This window comes from Macrotis lagotis, chromosome 5 (genome assembly GCF_037893015.1).
Source record: "Macrotis lagotis isolate mMagLag1 chromosome 5, bilby.v1.9.chrom.fasta, whole genome shotgun sequence".
In the NCBI taxonomy this organism is placed as follows: domain Eukaryota; kingdom Metazoa; phylum Chordata; class Mammalia; order Peramelemorphia; family Peramelidae; genus Macrotis; species Macrotis lagotis.
The window spans coordinates 131,130,672-131,155,226 of record NC_133662.1 but is presented as its reverse complement, the minus strand read 5'-3'; the positions used below and the strand labels follow the sequence as shown (position 1 = coordinate 131,155,226).

The following is a 24,555-nucleotide window of genomic DNA, read 5'->3' as shown; positions in this document are numbered from 1 at the left end:
AGCTGGTAGATTGTCTTATGGTTCTAATGAATACAAACTATGAAAGCCATAATAATATGAGAGAAAGAAACAGTAAGTCTAGATTTTAAAAAGAGAGACAGAGGGAAATTACATTATGCTTAAAAATCATTAATATAAAAATTACATATGTCTATTATCTATTGTTATTATATCTACATTTTCTAAATATATATATATTGACTGTCATAACATCTAAAGACTTAAGGCAAAAACCTAATTAAATTACCAAAAATACTTCAATAGTAAAACAAATCATTGGAGATTTCAACTTGCCCCAATTCTCACAAAAAGAATGAAAACCAAGACAGCTGTTATTAATATGAAGAGACTATTAAGAAAAGCTTATACATAGTGAGACCTTTAGTGATTATCAAATGGGAATTGTAAGTAATAGCCTTCTACTTTAGCATTACATAACCACTTTGAAATGTTCATAGCCTATCATAACTTGATCATATGGAACAAAAATATGTTCCATAAATATTAAACATAACTTTTATAAGCCATGCCATGAAAAATTCTATCAATATAGGAATTATACATAAAAGAATACTAAACAATATTATCCTAAATATTAAGGGTGACAAATCAGAAAAATATTAAAAATTATAATGAAATAATAGGAATCTGATAATATACCAAAATTTATGGAAGAAAACTAAAGAAATAAGGAAAAAATACATGTCAACTTAATAATGAAAATTAAAAGAAATCAATGTACCATGGATTTCAATATAAATGTAATCATAAATTAATAATTTCCAAATAAATGCAAATGTTGAAATTTTGAAAATAAAAGAAGAAAAAAATGATAACAAAAGGCATTGTACTGATAGACAAGACAAATTAGATTTTTAAAATCAAATGAAATAAATAAATCATTACTTTCATTAAGACAGAATACAACCGAAGTACCAATATAAAATTGAGATCAAGAGATGAAAAAATTACATTATCTAATACTTCCATTTAATTATAAAGAATTGACATTTAAAAATAAAAAGGGAAAGAGTTATTTTCAAAAATGAAAGATTCACAAATAAATAAAACAAGAAGTAATAATTCTAAATATCCCCTCATATCACAAAGAGAAATAATAACCCTAACAAGTGCATGCAAAGGAAAAACAGTACCAACACACACAATTAATGCATCAGGAATTAAAAAACAAATTACTAAATGAATTTGTTAGCAAAACAAGGGGAGAAAAACACCTTTCAAAATACTTTTATAAGGAAAATGACTTGGATTTCCAAACCAAGATCAAATAAAACAGAGAAAAATGATAGAACAATAAAACTTGATACAAAAATATATTGAATAAAACATTAGCAAAAGCTGATAGCAATACTTTTCTCCCAAATCAGTTATACAGCAACATTTTCCAGAAAAAATAAAGATGTTCAAATATTAGAAAAATATACCACTATCAATTCTGTTAATAATAGAAATAAGTTAATTAAATAATCGAGAAAGAAAAGTCCTTGAAAACAGAACTCATACATTGAAAAGTTTAAAAAAGATATAATAAAAGCACCTTTCCACAATAAAATTAAAACTATTTATCTAAAAATGAAGTGTTAACATGATTTCCAAAGCATTAACATTGGTAACTTTCCAAATAAAATCCACAATGAAGAAAGGATGTCAGCTCTCTCTATTACTTGAATTGTGTTAAGACTATTTCAAAAGAAAGAAAAATGTAAAGAAAGGACAAAATAATTTCTATTTATTGATTACATAATAACTTACTAAGGAATTTAAGGTATAAAAAACTAATTTAGACTATTTGTTCTGGAATGTTAACAAGATGAAAATTAGATTCACAATCGAATCAACTTCTTTTTTAGGTTTTGCAAGGCAAATGGGGTTAAGTGGCTTGCCCAAGGCCACACAGCTAGGTAATTATTATTAAATGTCTGAGGTCGGATTTGAACCCAGGTATTCCTGACTGCAAGGCCAGTGCTCTATCCACTGTACAACCTAGCCACCCTCATAATCAACTTTTCGGCATATTACTAAAAGGAAATCTAAACAATTATCATGATGGAATGGATAAAGGAGACATTTCATTTATAATCATTAGGAAATACATAATTGAAGTTAACATTATGAAGATACACCAAAAACTAGATAACTTATGAAGATATACCAAGAACTAGTTTGTGTACAAACCAATTTTTTAAAAAACAATTATAAGAAACCAATTGGATTAATAGTGTTTATATCTTCATTATGCTAAAATGATTTGGGAAAAAGAATGTATGGCTCTAAATTTTTGCTACTGTTTTATATAAGATGTTAGGGATCAAAATCATTTCCCTATCATTTTCTTTCTCTGGTTATTTGATCTTGGTTTGGGAATCAAAGCCATTTTCCTCATAAAAGCCTTTTGTAAAGTGCCTCTACCCTTATTTTTGCTAATAGTTTATGTAGCAGACTATTGGTTTGTCCTTTAAATGTCTGGTATACACAAGTGTATGTATGTGTGTGTGTGTGTGTGTGTGTATGTGTATAATACACGCCTTCTATGGTAGTGTTTTTCCACTGAATGCATATTTTTGGATTATCAATTTCTCTTTTGGTGATGAAGGGTATTTAGAAACTGTGTTTACTGTTTTTTGTTTGGTTTTAGTATCTTTTATTTATGAGAATCTTTTCCAGTTACATTTTCAATTCTACAAACATAATACTATACTGATTAAATTAATGAAAGGGTTCTTTCTTTAATTAGACAGAATATCAGAATTTAAATATGTTAACAAAAGATTAAGAACATAAAGGGAAATATCATAGGAAAAAGGAAAGAGGAAAACTTGGTACCTCCAAGTCTAAGTTTATGTTATAAAGCAGCAATTATTACATTTAGTACTGTATTCAAAAATTGACAATTGGAATAAGCTTGCTAAGCAAGGACTTTCTTGCCACAAATACATATAATAACTTAATATTCCATAAGGTCTTAATCACAGACTGCACCAGAAGGAATTATTATTTTTTTATAAAAGAAATGTTACAGAAATGTAGTTCTAAAATGTTTCAACTCAATATTTTATCGTATATACCACAGCAATTCCACAATACTGTATTTCTAAATATAAGAAGTCATATCATAAAAAGGTAATAATCATTTTTACTTTTAATAACAAAGAGTATTGGAGGGGAAATTGCATATGTGATAGATGAGACTGTAAAATGCAAAACATATCCTCATAATGATGTTAAATTATAACAGCTTTTCAAGTATTATAGAATAATTATGAAAAAATAAAGATTGAGAGAAATTCTCTGCATCAAATTTCTCTGAGAAAACAGGTATCTAAAATTTAGAGGGGAATGATAAAAGAAAATGAAAAGAATATGAGCTAATTCTCCAATAAAAAGTTGTCAAAGAAAAATGAATAGATTTTTAAAGAAGTACTAAGAACACTAATAACCAGGAAACATAAAACTAAACCATTCTGTTGTATTACTTTACATTCTTTAAATCTGCAAAGATGGAAAAAATTCAGCAAGTGGCTCAATAGGCATGCTAATTCACTGTTATATGATCTGTCAATTTGCTCAGTTATTCAGAAAAACAGATGGGAATTATCCAAGAAAAGTTGAATATCTGCTAGAGATTCTAATACTGTGTTTATACCTGAGAAGATGACTTAAAATCAGAAAAAAAGACAGTATCTATAGGTTTCATTTGCTTGAGATTATTAACACAAGTTGGATAGTTGGAAGCAAAATATGTGGCCAATGATCTTGGAAAGACTGAACAAATAATCATATATGAATGTAGTAGAATATTATTGTATCATAAGGACTGACAAACACAAGGAATTCAAAGAAACTAGAGAATTGTATGAAATCATCAGGGAAGAAAATAAAGAAGAATGATAATAATATATACAAGAATTACAATAATGTAGAAGAAGAAGAATGTAAACAAGGTAAATAAAATCAACATGGAAAGATGACAAAACTCAGATTGAACACAGTGGAAAATCAGACTAGAAAATTGAAAAGTATCATCTTTCATTAGTATTGCAATCAGCAACCTACAAAACTAGAATGTGACTGTGAAATGAGCATTCAGTCAAAATCATGCTATTAGCTGGTTGTGCTGAATTGTCTTCAGAAGATCTATTCTACTGGAGATGTTACTATTGTATCAAAACAAAATGCATCATTATTTTTTTAAAAAGTTTAGCCTAGTCCAACAAAAGAAACCCAATAAACAAGAAGAATGGAACATTGGATACTTAGTGAGGAAGGTGTTTGCAAAAAAAATAAAAAAAAAGACTTCTAAATGTATCCTTTGTTGAAATATTAAGAGATTCATAATACAATTCACTGTCAGCAAGATTGAGGATAGAAAATATTCAGAAAAAGTTTTTAAAATATAACAATTTATCTCTAAATGCTTAAATTTTGTTTTTTAGCTTTTGCAAGGCAATGGGGTTAGTTGTCTTGCCCAAGGCCACACAGCTAGGTATTAAGTGTCTGAGGCTGGATTTGAACTCAGGTACTCCTGACTCCAGGACCAGTGCTCTATCCATTGTGCCACCTAGCTGACCCTTAAATGCTTAAAATTTAATTTTTACTTGATTCTAATATTTTTATATTCAATAGTCATATTTCAAGAGATTAAATGGCTTTAAAGCAATTTCCAGTTCAATAGCTTCATTCCATTTGGAAAGTCAGTTTTGTCCTCTGTTATATGACTTCATGGAAGGGTAGTCCCCAGCATCCTGACCTTTGGCTTAACACGGCAAGTTGCCAACAGACAGCCACATAAGTTGCTAGGCAGTAGTTCTTTTGATATCACAGAAATAAAATAATGATTCATTTCTCCCTTTCAGATATGGCTGTTGATTCCTGCCTAGGGGAAGCAATGAGCAAGAGTGAGAACTCACAGGTCTGTCTTCTTGCACCTGCTCCTGGTGGTTCTCCCCTCCTAGACCAAAATAAAGGAAAGTTTCAGGCTGCTATCAATGTAGCAGCTTGAGCTCCAGGCATCGTTCAGCAATAAAGTGAACTTTCATCAAAAACACACTTACATGGCAATTATTTCGGGTCACTGGTGTTATCATTGCACTCGTCAGTGTAAACAGACAAATGGAAGAGACAGCAGGTCTCCTGGAGCTATTGGTTATAAAGCATATTAACAGCAGAAACCTAGTATTTCTTAAGGGCAGCCTGGTAATGTATGCACTGTACTGCTAAATAGCTTTCTAATTAAAGCAATTCATTCACTTTATTTATGTATTCATTCCAATAAACAATTCTGAGATTCAACGCCACCAGTGACATTCAGTGAGATAATTGACTTTACTAAATGCAAGGTATTGTGACATTGTCAAATTGCAAGTAAAGACAAAAATGGTTTGAAAGGAAAATTCTAGAATTTACCCCAACTTGAATTGAACAATTATTTCTTGTCTACAATGAGATAATTGTAGAGCCATGGATATAAACCAATGGGCGACTCTTTGGGGGGGGGGGGCTAAGGAAAAAGATGGTCAGTTTTCGGGGGATATTTTGCATTTACAGACATTCAAGTAGCCTGAAGGTGGTTGGAGATCTGAGATTAGAATTAATATACAGCTTTAGGCATCAAAATAATAATCATCAGATCAACCTATAGGCATTGCCATGGTATATTTTACTTTTCAAAAAATGTTTTGAGTTTACAAACCATTGAGAGGTAGACAGAGGGAAATCCATTTTTTAGTAATCGAATGATGTGAGCTGTATCACTAAGGCTGTAGGGACTAGTAAAGGTGATAACTAGATAGCCAGAAATGGGAAAGGGCAGGTTCAATTAGTAAGAAAGCAAACCAAGTTAGTCACAGTGGGAATGAAAAGAAAAAATATTATAAATAAGAGTTATTTTAGAGATAGAACAGATAAACCTAGCTACTAAATTGGAGTTAGAAGGAAGAAGAATAGAAATAACCAATGACAATGATGAGTTTTGGAATAAATTATTTATAGGAGATGGAGAAAAGGGTGATAACAATAATTTTAACAGTAGAGTCAGGAAATAAAAAAAAGGATTAGTTCAATTTGGAATAAATTGAATGTGAAATTAAATATGGAACTTAGTCAACAAGAAAAGAAAATAAAGATTTGCAAATTATTCTCATAAAAGTGTTAGCTGAGGTCACAGAAATGGATGAGAATGCTAAATAAGAAAATGGAGGAGAAAAAAGAGGGCCAAGGACTGATCTTTGGGCAACACATTCAACAAAGAAACTAGAACAAGTATGGTCCCAGAAGTATTAGGAAAAATAAGACAGTAGAGTGTCATAGAAGTCTAGTTTGAAGAAAGTGTCAAGATGGGGATGCTCAACATAGTATAATTATTCAGAAAGGTCAAGAAGAATAAGGACTCAGATGGTGACCTTAAAGAATTGTGGAGAAAAAAAAAGTTTGCAAAAACATAAAGATTGTGATGAGGAAATTAAAAAAATTATCACAGATTATTCTTTTTTTTGATATTTTGCAGTCAAAGTTAGAAGAAAGATACTAATTGTATTTTATAGCAAGATGGTAAAAGTATATTTTTCCACATAAAACTTGCCAATGGAAGACAAAGGATTGGAGGAAATGGAAGTTCTGGAGAAGAAATGAAGAAGAAAAGAAGAGAATTTGGGAGGGGATAATGTTAGAAAGAAGGGAAATTAGTTTGTCATGTAAAGACAAGGAATTGTGAAGGTATAAGATTGAGTAAAATAATGTCAGATGTGATCATTTTCTATGGAAAGTTAGAAATCATAGTTATCTGCCTTAGGTGAGTATATAAGTGACTGTTGCTAAAGACTTGAATAGAATATAAAAGATGTGGAAATTATCATAAGGAACTCAGATGAGTTGGATAAAAGAGGTGGCAAGAAACAGTAAATACCCAGCTGAAGCTTGATATTAATTTGTAGTAGACCCAATAAATGTCGTTTAATGATTTTATTGGAAGTCTTGGATTGGAATAGAAGCTGAAAAAAGCAGTAAATGTTGGTTACATAGAATTGGGAATTGGTATAGTATATACTACAGAACTCAGGGATCTAAAAATGGAAGAAGGCAATGTATTGTAGTATTGCTTGCAGAATTGTCACAAAGTTAACTAACCACTCTGTATCTCAGCTGTATTATTTAGCTGAACAAGCTGGGCTAAAGGATAATTAAAGCTCCATACCATTCTACAGAGGTGGTGATTCCTATAAATCTCACATATTGATGGAAGAAGGTTTCAAATAGTTGAACATGGGATAATGAGGTGAATGGAATCAGAAGAAATATGAATGATGAAGAAATATAATAGGTTACAGAATACAATAAAGGAAAGAAACCACATTGAATATTAGTAGGAGTGAGTTAAAATGGTTCGGAAGGGGATTTTTTTCCCCATTTTTTGTCAAAAAGAAGAAATCCATCATTCAAGATCTTGATATCATGGCATTTTTATTGTTGCAATGAGAATGTTCAAGGTGTTAGTATATTGTGGGATGGTCATTGTCATTGTTCCTGGGGAAGTTGAAGTTGAAGTTGAAGAATTGGGATGTTAGGGTATTGAAAATGATATGAATAGGGATATTAAGTCACTGTGAATGATGGAAGGTGACAGGGTGGAGAGGGAAAGCATATAAAAAAGAAAATGATATGAAAGCTGGTAAATAAGAGAAGCAAGGACTTAGGAAGCAATAATATCTTTGATGAAATTATAATATTGTAAAATATAAAAGCCTTCTTGAAATTTAAAGCATCTCCTTCGTAGAAGATGTAGAAAATGTACCCTGTGTGTTAACCCAGCTCTTTAAATTCAGATAAGTTCTATCTCTATTTCAAGACAAACATTTCTATAAAGACTTTTTATCATGTACAGTATTTCTAAATTGCTTTCTTCTCATTTTGTTTTTTAAACAGTCCTTGTATACTGTTGTTTATGTTTGGTAAATGTCTTCATTATGAGCAACAGCTTATTTTTTGCTCAGTGGGACAATAAGAGCAGTTAAAGTGACCATTTCCATAATTTAGTATTTATGTAAGTAAGGATTTTTACATAGTGGATTTTACATAGTGGGTATATCTGTATTTTAATTACTCTCCCTAAAATAATTATTTTATATCAATTTAATATCAAGTTTTATATCATTGTGATGACTTCAAAAGAGAAAATTTCTAAACAAAAGGAATTGATTATATTTCTCTGTCTGTGGTAATCATTTATTGTAAATATTTCATTGTCATTTCTCTATACCAATAGATTAAATGATTCAATGATAGTCAATTATACTTAAGAAGTTGCCTTCAGTAGTATAAAATTAACACATTTAAATAGGGTGTCAATTTGAGCTGAGTGACCCATTGGTGATATTTTGTTGAGAAGGCAAAATACTCAGCAGCAAAATTTGACCCTTGGTTTGACAAAAATAGAAAATATGTCCATTATTAGACATGAGTCTTTACAAACAAAAAAGAGAGTGTAACTGAAAAAAACTGGTATAATATTGAAGACTTAAAAATACCTTTTGGCAAATGCTACCCTTGTGGGAAACATTGAGGGGGAAAGCCTTATTGGATTGTTTATAGGTAGAATGAGTTCAGATTCTACTGTTTTTAGCCTCACAACCCCCCCACCTGATAAGAAGGTAGAACATGGATGCCAAATGGCAAATGCAATTTCATGAATTAATGAAATTCCTCCAGCGACATTTATCATTTACAGAAGGTCATGGAGGGAGCCCATGTCCCTGAAGGCATAGTGAGTGACCCTTCAACATGACCTATTTCTGAGCAGCTATATTCAACAGTGAGCAGAATAAAAAAGTGCTTGCTGCCTATGAAATGACAGGAGGAGAAACCATTAAATGACAATAAGAAAATTACATTTTGTTGTTTTATTTTTTTCTTTGGCATTCTTAAAGGTTATGTGGTATTTAGGGCCCCAGTGAACAGAACAATATATATAGCTCGAGAATGTAAAGCCAACTCTAAACAGCCACTGTGAACTGTCCTCATTCTGCATGGAACTGTATTGACTATGCATCTAGCTATTTTGTAAATACAAGAACATGTATTGATTTGCCTGTTTGTACTAATTACATTAAAGTGCAGGATAGAGAATAGGTAGCTCCAGGTAGAGTATCCATTTCCTGGTTTCTAAAGAACTGTATTACCATGGTATTGATTTCTAGGTTTTTAAGTAATGTTGTAACTTAATTCAACTTTTAAATCAGGCTAAAATAATTTCCAAAGTAATTAGATTATTGGGAAAGGTCCTAATTCAGAAAGAGGTTGATACAAACCTTGGATATTTAACTTATATAATCTCTGTCATTTACCCTTGCAATTGATGAACTGTAGAATATACAGTCCTTGAGGGTCTGCTACCTTGTATTCTCTATAATATATAGCTCAGTGCTTTTTACATGCTAGGAGTTCTATTAATTGAATCTTGTTTTAGCTATTGTTGTCAGTAATCTTCCAAATTGTATTATATTGATCTTTTCGAGTGTCCTTTCATTCTTTTACCTCTACAACTAAGATGGCACAAATACCTATTTATTCTCTTCTGAAATTTCCCTCTGACTTGCTTCTTTCCTTCTATTTCCATAGTTTTCACCTTAATTCGTGCCTATAGAGCCTCTTGTACAGCCTCTTGGATAGGCACAAATTTATATATGAATATAGATATATCTGTCTCTTTCAGAGCTGGAAACCAGAAGAGTAGCAGAGATGCTCAGAAATTCACAGGAGAAACAATTGAAGAAAGGGGCCAGTAAGGTCATGGTCTAAGGTAATTATACAAAAATGCCTAAATACATTCTAAGCTTAGTAGTAAGTGTGAGATTGTGAAAAAATTATGACATTAAAATCACTGGACCTGGATTTAAGTCCTATCTTTGATATTTGCTGTTTGATCTTGATCAAGTTACTTATCTTTCAGACCTGTAAAGGGAGAAAGTTGGACTAGATGGTTTCTGAGATTCCTGCCATCTCTAAATCTATGATCATTTGAACACTAGGTGAATTTGACCTCATGAATGTCATTGAGACTTAAATGGTATGATACTCATAGCTGTATATGTTTTAGGAAGAACATACTTGTTTCAAAATGAGCAGGATATTTAGAGAGTGAGAAGGGAAAGCACTAGCATTTAATACAAGTAATAATAATAGTTAATATTTATATGTTGCTTATTATGTGCTAGGCATTGCCTAAGAACTTTACAATTACAACAACCTTGGGATATTGATATTATTATGCTCATTTTATAGATGAGGAAACTAAGGCAAAGAACTTTTTTAAGTGAATTGCCTCAGGAAACACAAGTAGAAAGTGCCTGAGGTCCCATTGAACTCAGTTCCAGAACTGATACTCTATCTAGAATGCCAGCCAACTAGCTAACCAATTTTCCTCAGGTAAGAAAATTGAGGAAAAAAGCATTACAGAAAGCTTTTTGGAAAAGATCAACCAAAGAAAAAGTAGAAGTTAAATTGTCACCATTATCTAGTCAGAGAGAAAATAGCTGGATAGTAAGGGAAACAAATCACAAGCCCAATAAAGTTGCATGATTTATCAGTGATGGGTCCTTAGATTACCCAGATATTTCCTGGAGCTCTCTCTTTTGAGATAAGAGTAAGCGACATTTTCTTGTCCTGCTTTACTGATCCTTAAAATAGTATTGCAACCAAGAAACTTTTGTTCTGAATCTGCATCTTAACACAAAGAACTAGTGATTTTAGTGGAAATGTGGAAATGGCAGGAAATATGGGTGCACAGAGTGGCATGTGACAGATTCAACTTAGAATAAATTATAAATGTCATGCATAGTTCACCTAATACACCCAATATTTTAGGAAAGCAGATTTTAAAAGTCTAGGGGGAAAATGTGTTTGTATTCCATAGACTAAAATTTGAAAGGGGAGCTCAGACCAGGAGGGATGGTAGGGTTTCAAGAATATGGTAAGGTTTCAAGAATAGGATTCCTGAGATAACAAAATGAAACAATTCCAATGATAAGGAAGAAGGTGAGATATAAAAAGGGAAAGATTCCAAGCACAAGAAACTCATCAGTCAGACAGGGTCATTGCAAAGCAAAGTTTAAAAAGCCAGTTTAGGACATTTTTAAAAAAAATCATCCTTCTCTGCCCCAATTTACTTTAATTTACTTTCATAACTAGCCAAAATGTGTCTCTAGAAAGTCTGATTCATCTCATTCTACTAACAATTCTGACCATCTCTTCTAATAAATGATTTCAAAGGTTATTAGTTTTTTCATATTTATTTGTTTTGTCTTATCTATATTGAAATAACCTTGGGAACAAGAATTAAGTCCTTTAAAATGAAGGGTTTCTTAAACTGGGGTCTATAAATTAATAATGTCATGGTGCCTGTCCATCATCACCAAAACAGACTAGTTCTCTTCTGACTAAAAATCATTTCTACTTTGTTATAACAATGTCCAGACCAGGTCCATGGTTACACTTCAGGGGTTACAAGTGGATCATTTGGATGGGAAAAATATATCTTTATTTTCACTAATTTAAAAATGGACTTTGGAATTTCCCAGAATTCCCTTAAATTCTTTAAATACTTATTCTGAAAGAGGTCTATTGACTTTAAAAAATGTCAGATGAATCTATGACACAGAAAAGAGATATAAAGCATTGGTATTCCACCTAAACAATATCTTGAACATTGATGCATCTAAGGGGGGGCATGTAATTTTGTTGATTTCTTTCTAAGTCCTAGAGCAGCTCTATCTCCTGTCTTGTAGAATCAAGACACACTAGATTTGGAATTATAATGAACCTTTGAGGTCATTATCAAGTCTAACACCTTCACTTTATAGATGATTAAACTAAAGATCAATAGAAGTTAAATGACTTAATTAAGATCATAGAGTCAGAAAATGGTAAATCTGGAGTATGAACCCAGGCTTTTAGAATCTGAACCATATCCCTCTTAAATTATACTTCCCAAAATATCTTATTGATTTCTACTTATGTTGCTCCTTTATTGAAAAATGAGGCAAGGAGAGCTTCTAATTAGTATGCTACTATGAGTTTTTCACATTAACTTATGTTATAGGGGAGGTAATGATTATATAAATAATGAATACTGCAGGAAAAGTTTTTTGTTCTTCTAAATTTCTCTAGTAAATGAACAACTCTAATAGTATGTAGGTGTAGTTAATTGAGTATATTCATAAATACCTTACTTGATTAGAATCAGGGACTGTAATGCCTTCCTGAGTAAATGTGGAAATGTATATTTTTTTCAAGTGCCATCTTACTCTGTGTCATAAAAAAGAACCACCAATTTCCAGGTGCTATATCTCTTTTAGAGGTTGAAGTTCAGTTTGAAGGAAAGGACATTCCCCCCCCCACTCCGCACCCCCACTTTCCTAGAATGCAGTAACTGGTTTGTAGGTCAAACAAATGGCAATTCTAAGAGGGAAGTGCTGGACCTTTTGTCCTGTCATCTTCTGATTTTGTTTTCTTTTCTAAGCACAGGACACAGACTAAAGTTTCTGACTCTAGTCCTAGTTCAATTTGAATATATAGCAATAGCTATGTTACTGAGGAATGCTTTCAGAAGCACATGGCAGAGTCAGAGAGTAACATTTCCTGATCAGTGAGATCTAAGAATGGACATTCCAAGCTGTAGGCTTTGTGAATAACCCAAAATAACAGTCCCGTGTTTTAGTGTTCCAGATTTTAAGCCCTACCATTTACATCTTTAGCTTCAGATTCTTTTTTCTATAGTCAAAGAAAACAGGTCTAATCTCTCTGCCATATAAGATAACTTAAAATAATTAAAGGTCATGTTTCATGTATTACTTACTATGTATCACAAAGTCTTCATTTTCCAAGCTAACTACATACATTTCCTTCAGCTGATCTTCTTTTGGCTTGGACTTGAGACCTTTATCATTCTATGTCCTCTCCTTGACACTCTCTAATTAATCAATGTCCTTCCTAGAATGCAATATCTAGAATTGACTACAATATTCCAGAGACATTTTGATAGAGGCTGATAACTGAGTTATATATAGTTCCTTCTGAACTCCTCTTATATTATTCCTTTTTTGTGTGTTTTTCAGTCTGTATTCAGATACCATCAGCTCTGTCTTTGGGATGGATAGCATTATTTATTATAAGTCCATAAGAGAAATTGTTTTAATGGTTTTTCCCATCCTCTATCCTATTCTTCCCCACACCCATTTATTCTATTCTCTCCCTCTCTCTCTCCTTTCTGCCTGTCCCTCCTCAAAAGTGTGTTGTATATGAGTTCCCTCTCCCACCATCTTTCTTCTATTCTATCACCTACAACCCTTCCCATCGCTCCTATTCCTTTCCTCTCCTATTATCCTCTCAGGTAAGATAGATTTCTACAGTAAAGGCTCACTCATTTCCCCCACCACCCCCCACTTCCACTCCATTGCAAAAGTTTTTTCCTTGGCTCTTTTTTGTGAAATATCTTAGCTCAATCTACCATTCCTTTGCCTTTCTCCCAGTACATTCCTTTCTTGTCTATTAACTCCATCTTTATAATATATTATACCTTCATATTCAGCTCCCTCCTATGCTTTGTCTATATATGATCCTTCTAAATGCCCGAAGAAATGAGAAGGTTCATATTGAGTTATCAGTATCATCTTCCCATGCAGGAATACAAGCAGGTCAACATCATTAAATTCCTCATAATAATTTGCCCTTCCTGTCCACCCTTGCTATGCTTCACCTGAGTCCTGTACTTGAAGATCAAACTTTCTGTTCACCTCTTGCAATTCCAAAGGAAAGATTGAAAGTCCCCTATTTCACTGAGTGTCCATCTTTTCTACTGAAAGAAGATGTTCAGTTTTGCGGGGTAGTTCTTTCTCAGTTGTAATCAAAGCCCTTTAGCTTTCTGGAATAGCATATTCCAAGCCCTTTGATCCCTTAATGTAGAAGCTGTTAATTCTAATGTTATCCTGATTGTAGCTCCATGATATTTGAATTGTTTCTTTCTGGTTGCTTGTAATATTTTCTCATTGACTTGGGAGTTCTGGAATTTGGATATAATATTCCTGGAAGTTTTTATTTTGGGATTTCTTTCAGGAGGCGATTGATAAATTCCTTCAATTTCTAATTTAATCCTCTGCTTCTAGGATATCAGGACAATTTACTCTAGAGAATTTCTTGAAAAATGAGTTATTTTCCTGGTCATGAACTTCAGGAAGCTCAATAATTTTAAAATTATCTCTCATGGATCAGTTTTTCAAGGTCAGTTGTTTTTCCAATGAGATATTTCACATTTTCTTCTGTTTTTCCATTATTTTGACTTTGGTCGATTCTTTCTTGATTTCTCATAAATTCATCAGCTTACCTTAGCTCCATTCTACATTTGAAGGCTTATTTTCTTCAGAGAGCTTTTCCATCTGGTCAGTTCTCATTTTTAAGGCATTCTTCTCCTCATTGCTCATTTGGACTGCATTTTCGATTTGACCCAAATTGGTTTTTAAGATGTTATTTTCTTCAGATATTATTTTCATATTTTTGTAACTCCTTCACCAAGCTATTGACTTGGTTTTCATGATTTTCCCACATCGCTCTTATTTCTCTTCACAATTTTTCCTCTGACTCCCTCACCTGCTTTTCAAAATCTTTTTGAACCTCTTCCATAGCCTGAGACCAATTCCTATTTTACTTGGAGGTTTTGGATACAGAAGTTTTGACTTTGTCATCTTCTGAGTTTGTATTTTGATCCCTATGGGAATTAAGTAATTGTCTATGGATGGATTTTTTTCTCCTGTTGTTTACTCTTTTCCTCAGCCTATGACTTGGTTTTAATTCATTGTTAAGGTGAGGCTTTGCTTCCAGGTAGAGGATGCACTTTCCCAGTCTTTTAAGGGTTTTTGCATCTGTTTTCAGGGACCACCCCCCCAGGCACTTTAATTCCTTCAATGTCTTATGAGAGGCTCTGATAGCTCTTCTGATTTGTCCTCTGGTCTATGGATGACCACAAGCAGTCCCCTCTGCCCTGGTGCTGTTGCTTGGAATATGGCAGTAAAGCTCTTTTTTTCCTGAGACTGGGTCCCAGACTACAATCTGGATATGAGTATGGGCAAAGCCAAAAAGTCCTGCCCCAGGGAAAGCAGAGACCCTCTTCAGTCTCTCCTGACCCCTTTACCATACATGGGCTGAGAGCTCTGGAAGCAGCTCTGGGGTGGCTCCTTGCCATTTGGCTCACTATGCCTGCTATTGGCTCCCAGAGTTGGGTCTGTCCTGAGACTGGCACTGGATTGGACTCTGTGCTCACTCTGGAGTGAAAGAGTTATCCCACTAACCCTTCCAAGTTGTCCTTTGCAATCCCTAGGCTGAGAGATTTGGAAAATGCCCTGCTGACTTGGATCCAGGCATCCCTAGGGACTCAGGAGCCCCACAGGCTGCTCCTGGATGACTGGAGCTAGGATAATAGACTTTTCCTATAATTCATCCAAGTGGGCTTGAGCTGGAAAATTATTTCACTCATTCTTTCTGAGTTTTGCCACTCTAGAATTGTTATTTAAGATACTTGGAGAAGTCTTGGGGAGAGTGGTCAGAATTTTTTACCTTCACTCTGCCATCTTGGCCCCACTCCCCTACTAATATTATTCCTAAGAAAACTTTACTCTTCTAACTGTGACTTGGTTAGGCAAGCATTAGGAGGGAGCCCTAGGCTTTTCCTGATCATCATTTCCCCACCAAGAAGCATATAAATAACTCAGTAGAAATATTTTCTAGAGACACTAGACTAAATTTCAGTTTCTCCCACTGCCAGCACCTAGATGATTATGAAAATAGCTTTTCATTGCTGTAATTAATCAGCTCACAGTTGTTCAAGGACAAGAGGAAAGAATAACCAAAAGGGAGGCAATTATTTGTATTTTTCTCTACCTGTGATCCTATTTGCTTTGTCATTTCTATGTGATGATTGGTTGACTAAAGCATCTCTTGGAAACACACTTTGTAATGATGAAAAGATATGAATTTTGACTGAAAAAATGTAGGCATAGGTGTATGCTCATTTATAAAGGAATAAAATCTTATAGTCTAATCAGGATTACCATAGACAGTTCTGATAAACAGAAAATCAATTTTGATTTAGAAAAGAAAGATACAATAAATATGGATGCCTTGGTGATCTTTGAAATGTCCTCTTAATAGACCCCTTGTCTTTCTTCGTTAAGTACTTTCCTCAAGCTCCATTAGTAATTCAGTATTCTACATGAACTATCTACTGAGTTAGGAAAAAAGAATTCATCCTATTCTTTCACATTCCTATGGTCACATTTACCTAAAACAAAAATCCTCTATATCCAGAAAGCTTATAGGATATGTCACTGAGATGTTTCCTTGATCTGTTGATATTCAAGAAGTTCTCTCTCTTCCCATTTGCCATTTCTTATTTTTTCTTGTTCATTAATTTTTCAGTTGTGACCCCATTTGGGGTTTTCTCGGCAAAGATACTGGAATAGTGTGCCAATGCCTCCTCTAGCCCATTTTACAGAAGAGGAAACCAAGGCAAACAAGATTAAGTGATTTGCCCTGGGTCACAAAACAAGAATCCACATTTGCCAGGGTCACACAACTTGAAAGTGTCTGAGACTAGATTTGAATTCTGATTTTGGATCAGCCCTTCTATCCATTGTGCCACCTAGCTATACATTCATATAATTAGCATGAAAAAGTATGTCAAAAATTTCAGAGTTATCTATATTAGATGAAATTACACATATATTTAAATATACTCAGAGAGAAGTCCAAGGAAAAGGAAAAAATAAACATTACTAAAACCTTGCAAATTTTAAAATAATTTTTCAAGGGATAAAATATCAAAAGAACTATGCCAGGAATTAGGATGACAAGTTGATGATCACAGCCTTGTTACCAAACACCTATGTGGATTCTGGCAAGCTATTACATGTATACATGGGTATATGAATGTAAATATGGAGTGAGAAATCTACAGACAAAGAAAAAGAGAGACAGCAGAGGGAAAGTCAGACAGGATTAGCCCTGGAGAAACAAATGTGAATAATTAAAAGTTTCTGTCTTCAAGTAGATTATATTCTAAAAAGAAAAGACAATAAATAATGGGTATCTGGAAAGGGAAGAGAGAAAGAAGGGAAGATTCTCAGGAAGGTGTTATAAAAAAGTCACAGAGTGAGTCAAACTGGGTTTGGAATGAGTGTGACCAGGGCTTCTCCCAAAATTGTAATTTGCATTAGGGACTCAATGTTTGTAAGAGTAGGCAATCATTAGGGAGAATACTCCAGGTTGGAAAGACTTTTAGTAACTTTTCCATGTCAAGGTTTCATCCTTCATCAAATAATGATAATATCAGGTATCAGTCTGTTTCACAGCATTATAGTGGGATGGGAAAAAACATTACACAAACACACAGATACATACCTCCCACCCCCCACATATACACCCCTATATATTTATATATCTATCTCTATCATTTCTATCTCTATCTCTATTTCTACATATATATATATATATATGTTTGGGGTTCAAATACTGCCTTTGACACTTAAGTAGCTCTAAGATTATAGGCTGTCATCTTCCTGAACTCCAAAGTACTTGAAAAAATTTGGTTTTTTTTTTAAGTTTTGGGTTAGTCATTATTTGCTTTTGTGGAAAGCACTAGATCTTGCCATAGAGGTTATTGTTACTTTAGCTAAAATGATTAAAAGGTTCCTAGATAATGTTGGCACAATTTTCCTGTTCAACAGGGATATGCTAGATTCTAAAATAAATAGGAGACTTAGACCAGCAAAATTCCTGCAAAAAAAAAACCAAACCAAAAAACACTTAATTATATCTCATGATCAATAAATAAAATTTACAACATTAGAAAAGGTCTATTCATCTCGGCAAATAAACAATATGTCATGATGTACAAACAATTTTTCAACCCATCATATGAAATAAGTTATTTGCCAGCAGGGTAATTCCTAATTTATTTTTCTAATAATCCAGTCACTGAGTAGCTATAATACTTATTGATCCTAGTTCTCCCAGGTCGATAGCATATTGTCAAAACAGCTTTTCAGTTATTTCACACAAACTATCTGATAAAGTGGTAACTGTTAGGTGGAAATAATAGTAAGCCCTTCTTACTCAATGGTCATCAAGTGAAATTAAAAACAAAGCCTCTTTGCTCAGGTTACTAATAAGTGTATTGTTTTCTGCATTACTTGCTCCCATGATCAAGTATTCTTCATTAAAAATGTTGAGAGATTTATTCAGGAATGATTTCATATTAGTTCCCCTCAATATTACTAGAGCATTAGATGGGGACATATCCTTTTTTAATAGGTAAAAAGAAGGAAAGTCTACAGGTCTCAATCACCTGCCATGGAGCATCTGATAGCCTTTAAACAACGAAGGCGAATAACTCATAAGACACAGGCAAGACTGTTAAAAGGTATGATCCTTCTTCTTGGCAGGAGAAAAAGGGTTAATGAGTGATTGCATTTATGTTAATTAGTAGTTAGAGTGTTTGAGACTGTGAGTGGGAGATGGAATGTCAAAATTGTAGGTAGAGAAAAAACTAGAAAGAGAGGCTAGTGATGAGTTGTTCAAGGAATCTGGAGTTTAGGTATGATGAAGTAGAGACCCAGGGAAGGAGCTAACAGGAATAAAAAAGGGAGACCTAGGGAAAGTACTCAGGTACCCTCCAAGATAGCATGTTGCCAATAATTATTCTTTTTCCTAAAAACAGAACAACTTTAAGAATTCAATCTAATAAGCATTCACTAAATGTACAGGGCAATATAATAGGAGGAATGGAAGTCATAAGGTTCAGGTGAGATATCTCTGTCCTCATGGAAAACAATGAAGCTCATTATAATAAAATAATAACAAATAATTTAAATTGTGTGTGGTTTTCAAATAACTTGCACAATAAGGTATAAAAAGGTATACAGATTGAGAAGTCAAACAGCTGGGAGAAAACTATAATAGGGAAATCAAGGTAGTTTTTTAAGAGAAGATGAGATTTGAATTAGGTTTGAAAAGATAGGCAAGGATTCAAAAGATAAAAAGTAGAAGAAATGTCATTCCAGGCAAAAGGAATAACAAGAGGAAAACCTGGGAGAATAGAAATTGCTAAGCATTATTGTTTTTGGAGGGGAGATGGGTGGAGAGGCAGAGAGCAGCATATTTATCCCAGAACATAGAAGCACCTAAAGGATCATGAAAAAAAGCCTGCAGTTTAATTCTGAAAACCTGGGATCAAATGCCAGCTTTGATACTTGACCATGTGACATTACACAAACCATTTAATCTTTCTTTGCTTTGGCTTCCCTATCTGTTAAATTAGGAGGCAGACCTGATTATAGAAGACTATAGTAACTAATTTAATAGAAGAAAGTTACTTAAATTTTAGAGCAGAAGATTGATATGACTGGATTTGTTCAGAAAAAAAAGACAAATTTGATAGTATAAAAGAATGAATGGTAGATGAATGGATAGATGAATAAATGAATGAATGGAAAAGAATTTATTAAGCATGTACATTGTACAAAGATCCATGCTAAACACTAGGAATTTAGACACAAGCAAGAAAAATGGTCCCTGTCTTCATTTTGCTTTCATACTAATTAGGGAAGATAACACTCAGAAGGAAGTTAGAATTGGGAAAAAATGTAGGACAAGGGTAGCTTAAAGTTCACTTAGAAGCGATGTTTGGGTTTATTACTCAACAAGATGAGGCAGCTAGGTGGCACAGTGGATAGAACACGGGCCCTGGAGTCAGGAGGACCTGAGTTCCAATGTGATGTCAGCTACTTAATAATTACCTAGCTGTGTGACCTTGGGCAAGTCACTCTTAACCCCATTTCCTTAAACAAAAAGTAATTAAAAAAAAAGAACTCATCTATTTCAGCCCAGCACCCTAGGGACAAAGGTATGAGTTCTAGAAGGAGGAGGATGAAAATGGTAATGCTATGGCCTTGACACGACTAGAATAGAGATTGGAGAAGGAAAAGAATTGAAACAAGAAGTCCTACTAAGAGGTTATCCTACTAATCTAGGCTGAGGATCACAAAGACCATATTAGAGGAGTGGCAATGAGAACAGAGTGCAAGGAATGTAAGAGATACTGCAGATATGGAATAGATGGAGGCCCTATATGAATGTACTTTATTAATATTAGAAACTGAATGGATATGAGAAACAAGGAAGAAGAATCAAAGGTAGCATTAACATATTGAACAAAAGAAATAACCAGCACTGCTTTAAAAATAGCAAAATCCAAAGAAGTAGATTTTGGGTGAAAAAAAAATAATGAATTTAGTTTGAGGCATGTGTTGTGCTGTGATTTAAGAACAGGTCAGTATTAATTACCTTGACCTTGTAACCACTCAAGAATATTAACTATTAATTATTAACATGATAAGATTTTTGACTGGCATGGCCAAGTCATTGAAAATTCTGCAGGAATTGATGTGATCTGTCATGAGGGATGGAAGAAGAATTAAGGTTACTTTTTGAAAAGAAATATTGTTCTTAGAAAACCCCTGACCCATTCTATATTACTCTCTGAAGAACAAGGATATAATGTAAATTCACTAGAAATCAGCAAGAATAAATTAGCAAGAGGAATATAGTTTAATCAATAGAGATGAATATATCAACCTAAATTCTTTATCATCTCTTCTCTGCAGCAGGCATCCTACAAATAAAAAGGAAGATACTTCTTCCATGTGGTTTGAACACAGACTTCTCTAAAGATCTACACATCCACACACAATGGAAAAGTCATGGATAATTGTGTGTTTTATACCTTGCTTTGCTTCCATTTGTAATAGACAGCAAATAGAGTGAAACCACAGGTTTTCTGTCACCAAAGCAGGTGACACTAAAAGCTGACAAGAAAATCACAGCACCCAGCTGGAGGATAAACACAGTGACTACATTCTGTTTACTGGAGCATTTTTATATATATGTATGTGTGTGTGTATATATATATATATCCACATTCAGTGGCTCAGTCATAAGCCCCACTATTAAAATTTCTCTCCTTGATATAATATCCACTTTGCTGTACATAATTTTCACCAAACTCTTATATGAGAGGGAGGACTGTTATAATTAGAATGAATTGCTAGCCTTGGATAATGAAAAGCCTATATATGGCTAAGCAGCAACAACATTATTTTCTACTTTATTGTAATGCAATTTTACATTCATATAGCCTTATTCCTACCCAAGGAGAGTAAAGAACTTTGTAAGCACTTCCACTTTCATACTATAATAGCTTCATACACCAACCTCTGGTATAGTCAATTATCATTTAATGGTTTATAGCAAAAACACACCACAATTAAAGATGACAAATGAAAAACTGTTCTATGCAATTGATAACAAGGGAGACTGCTAGAAACAGAATCTGAAAAAGAAGTTCAGCTATTTCTGTTGTAGGTTCTATGGTCTTGGCCCCCCCCCATACTTACAAATAACCCCTCCCCAAAGAGCCTTCATAAAGATAGAACCTTGGAAAACAAGAAGAATTTTTCGTTTCCATTTGTGGGGTTGAATAATATAAATTTCCCATCTAGTAGCTTGGGTTATGAGGGTGAAAATAATTTCAGGATCCAAAGTTATCTAGTTGACTGTTAACAGCGATATATTTTGTTGTTTTTTTTTTTTTAAGAAAATAATTAGGAACTTAGAAACACCATGATCTTTTACAGTGACATTTTTCCTGGGGTGGTTTAAATTTTGTGCTCATAATTAGCTAATTGTGGTTGAACATGTTAAATGAACAATTATTCCTGGGCAAGTATAATGCACTGGTTGTCCTTTATTTTGAGGTTATTCATAGGAAAGTATTTCATTACTTAATTGTGAGTTCAAGTAATGACTTATTTAACTTTGAAAATTAAATTTAGTATAAGGGAAAATAAGAGTAAAACTCAAACCATAGCACTGTGAGATTATCCTTAACAGTAATCCAATGTGATACGTATTTTCCTCTGCATTTTGTTGAGTTTCCCTAGTTCCCCTAGTTTTTCTGTCTTTGTCTTCCTGTAATTCATTCAACTTTTCCTCTAAGAATTTGGATGCTAATACCACTTGGTGAGTATATGTTTAGTGTTATTGTTACTTCATTGTCTATGGTACCTTTTAGGAAGATGTAATTTTCTTCCTTATTCCATTTAATGAGATCTATTTTTGTTTCTCCTTTGTCTGAGATAAGGATTGCTATTCCCGATTTTTTTTCACTTCAGCTGAAGCATAATATATCTGCTTCATCCTTTTACCTTTATTCTGTGTGTATCTTTCTGCTACAAATGTGTTTCTTGTAAACAACATATAGTAGGATTCTGATTTTTAAACCCATTCTGCTATTCATTTCCATTTTATTGGGGTTCATCTCATTCACATTCATAGCTATAATGACTAACTCTTTATTACCCTCAATCCTATTTGCCCCTCATTTATGCTTTTCTTTCTCCTTTCACCCTATTCCTTCTAATCAGTGTTTTGCTTCTGAATTCTACCTCCCTCAGTCTGCCCCCCCTTCTATCAGATCTCTTCAATTTTCTTTCCCCTTGGGAGTAGAGCCAAGATGACTGCACGAAGGCAGCATTTCTTGGGAACTCCTTACTCCAAAACTCCAAAAGCCAACAAATTATGACTCTAGCTAAAATTCAGAGGGTTAGAACCCATAGAAAGACTGAGTGATACATTTCCCTGGTCCAAAATAACTTAGATGTTCCGTGGGAAATGTGTGTTTCACCAGGACTGAGGGTTGGAAAAAAGCCATGGCCAGAGTGCAATCCAGCCCAGAGATCACTAGCAACTGCTTGAAGGGGCAAGGAGAGAACTCTGCTGCACCTGGATGAGTGTGGAGTGAGGAGCGCTGGCTGCAGAACCTACAGCAAGTATCTGGAGAAAGCAACCTGAACCCCCAGAGAGGGTAAGGGCTAGGGAAGACTGCAGAAATATCTCTGCTCTCCTTCTCTGCTGTTTGCCTGCACCCAGATCCAGGATGCAGTTTGGGCTTCCATACTAAGTAACCAAGCAGAATCCCTCCTTATAGCTCCAGAGCAGAGGGAAATGAGGTGGTTATCTACATATCAAAGCACAAGCAAGAGAGCATATGACTTTAGAGGAATAAAGGACACAGTGGGGTGTCCCAAAAACCCCAAAGCCTTGGAAGTGCTGTCTTGGGCTGAGGAAATGAGTAAACAACAGATAAAGAAGAATCTGATCATAGAGAATTACTTAGTCCCATGGAAGATCAAAACACACACTCAGATGATGACAAAATCAAAACTTCCTTCTCCAAAACCTGCAAGAGAAATAGGAAATGGGCCGAAACTACAGATGAGCTCAAAAAAGACTTTGAAAAGCAATTAAGGGAGATGGAGGAAAAATTGGGAGGAGAAATGAGAGCGATGCAGAAAAATCATGAAAACCAAATTAACAGCTTGATAAAAGATACACAAAAAAATACTGAAGAAAATAATATGTTAAAAACCAGTTTAGGCCTAATGGAAAAAGCAAAACAAAAAAAAAAAGGCAAATGAGGAGAAGAATGCTTTAAAAAGCAGAATTGGCCACCTGGAAAAGGAGATTAAAAAAAAGCTATCTGAAGAAAATAACTCCTTCAAATGCAGAATAGAACTAAAGGAAGCTAATGACTTTGTAAGAAATCAGGAAGACATAAAACTCTTCTAAAAAACCCCAAAATTAGAAGAAACTGTGAAATATCTCATTGGAAAAACAACTGACCATGAAAACAGATCCAGAAGAAATGATATGAAAACTACTGGGCTATCTGAAAGCCATGATCAGTAATATAGCCTAGACTTCATTTTTCAAGAAATAATACATCAAAATTGCCCTGAGATCTAGAAGCAGAGGGTAAAATAGAAATCGAGAGAATTCACTGGTCACCTCCTGAAAGAGATCCCCAAAGAAAAACTTCCAGGAATATTATAGCCAAATTCCAAAACTCCCAAATCAAAGAGAATAAAAACTGCCAGAAACAAACAATTCAACTACTGAGGCTCCATAGTCAGGATTACACAGGATCTGGCAGCATCTACATTAAGGTCTTGTAGGGATTGTAATAGGATATTCCAGAAGGCAAAAGATCTTGGTTTACAACCAAGAATCAACTACACAGCAAAACTGAACATCCTTTTTCAGGGGAAAAGATGGATTTTCAATGAAACAGGGAACTTTCAAACTTTCCTATTGAAACAACCAGAGCTGAATAGAGTTTGATCTCCAAGTACAGGACTCTAGTGAACCATAGAGGGAGTGGAAGAGAGGGATTAACTATGAGGAACTTAATGATATTCAGCTGTTTATATTGCTGCATGGGAAGAAGATATTAATAACTCCTATGAACTTTCTCATTTATAAGAACTGTTAGAAGGAGCATGTATAGACAAGACATAGAAAGGAGTGGAATATAATGGTATAATATAGTAAAAAGATGGAGTCACTGGGTGATAAAAGAAAGTACTGGTAGGAAGGGAAAGG

The 24,555-nt window shown here is 33.9% G+C and overlaps 1 protein-coding gene and 1 long non-coding RNA gene across 3 annotated transcripts in view; one reads left to right on the top strand and one right to left on the bottom strand.

Moving 5' to 3' along the window:
- Positions 1-9,904, top strand: part of LOC141487910 (uncharacterized) — a 154,375-nt gene extending 144,471 nt beyond the window's left edge. The window contains exons 4-5 of one of the 2 annotated variants that reach the window (XR_012468542.1): positions 4,875-4,930; positions 9,725-9,904. This is a non-coding gene — a long non-coding RNA (uncharacterized LOC141487910). Of the gene's footprint in view, positions 1-4,874; positions 5,261-9,724 lie in introns of those variants that run through there. The other variant, XR_012468541.1, reaches the window with a different exon arrangement.
- The window catches only part of NKAIN2 (sodium/potassium transporting ATPase interacting 2), a 1,359,833-nt gene that overhangs the window by 321,657 nt on the left and 1,013,621 nt on the right, over positions 1-24,555 (bottom strand). The window lies entirely within an intron of this gene.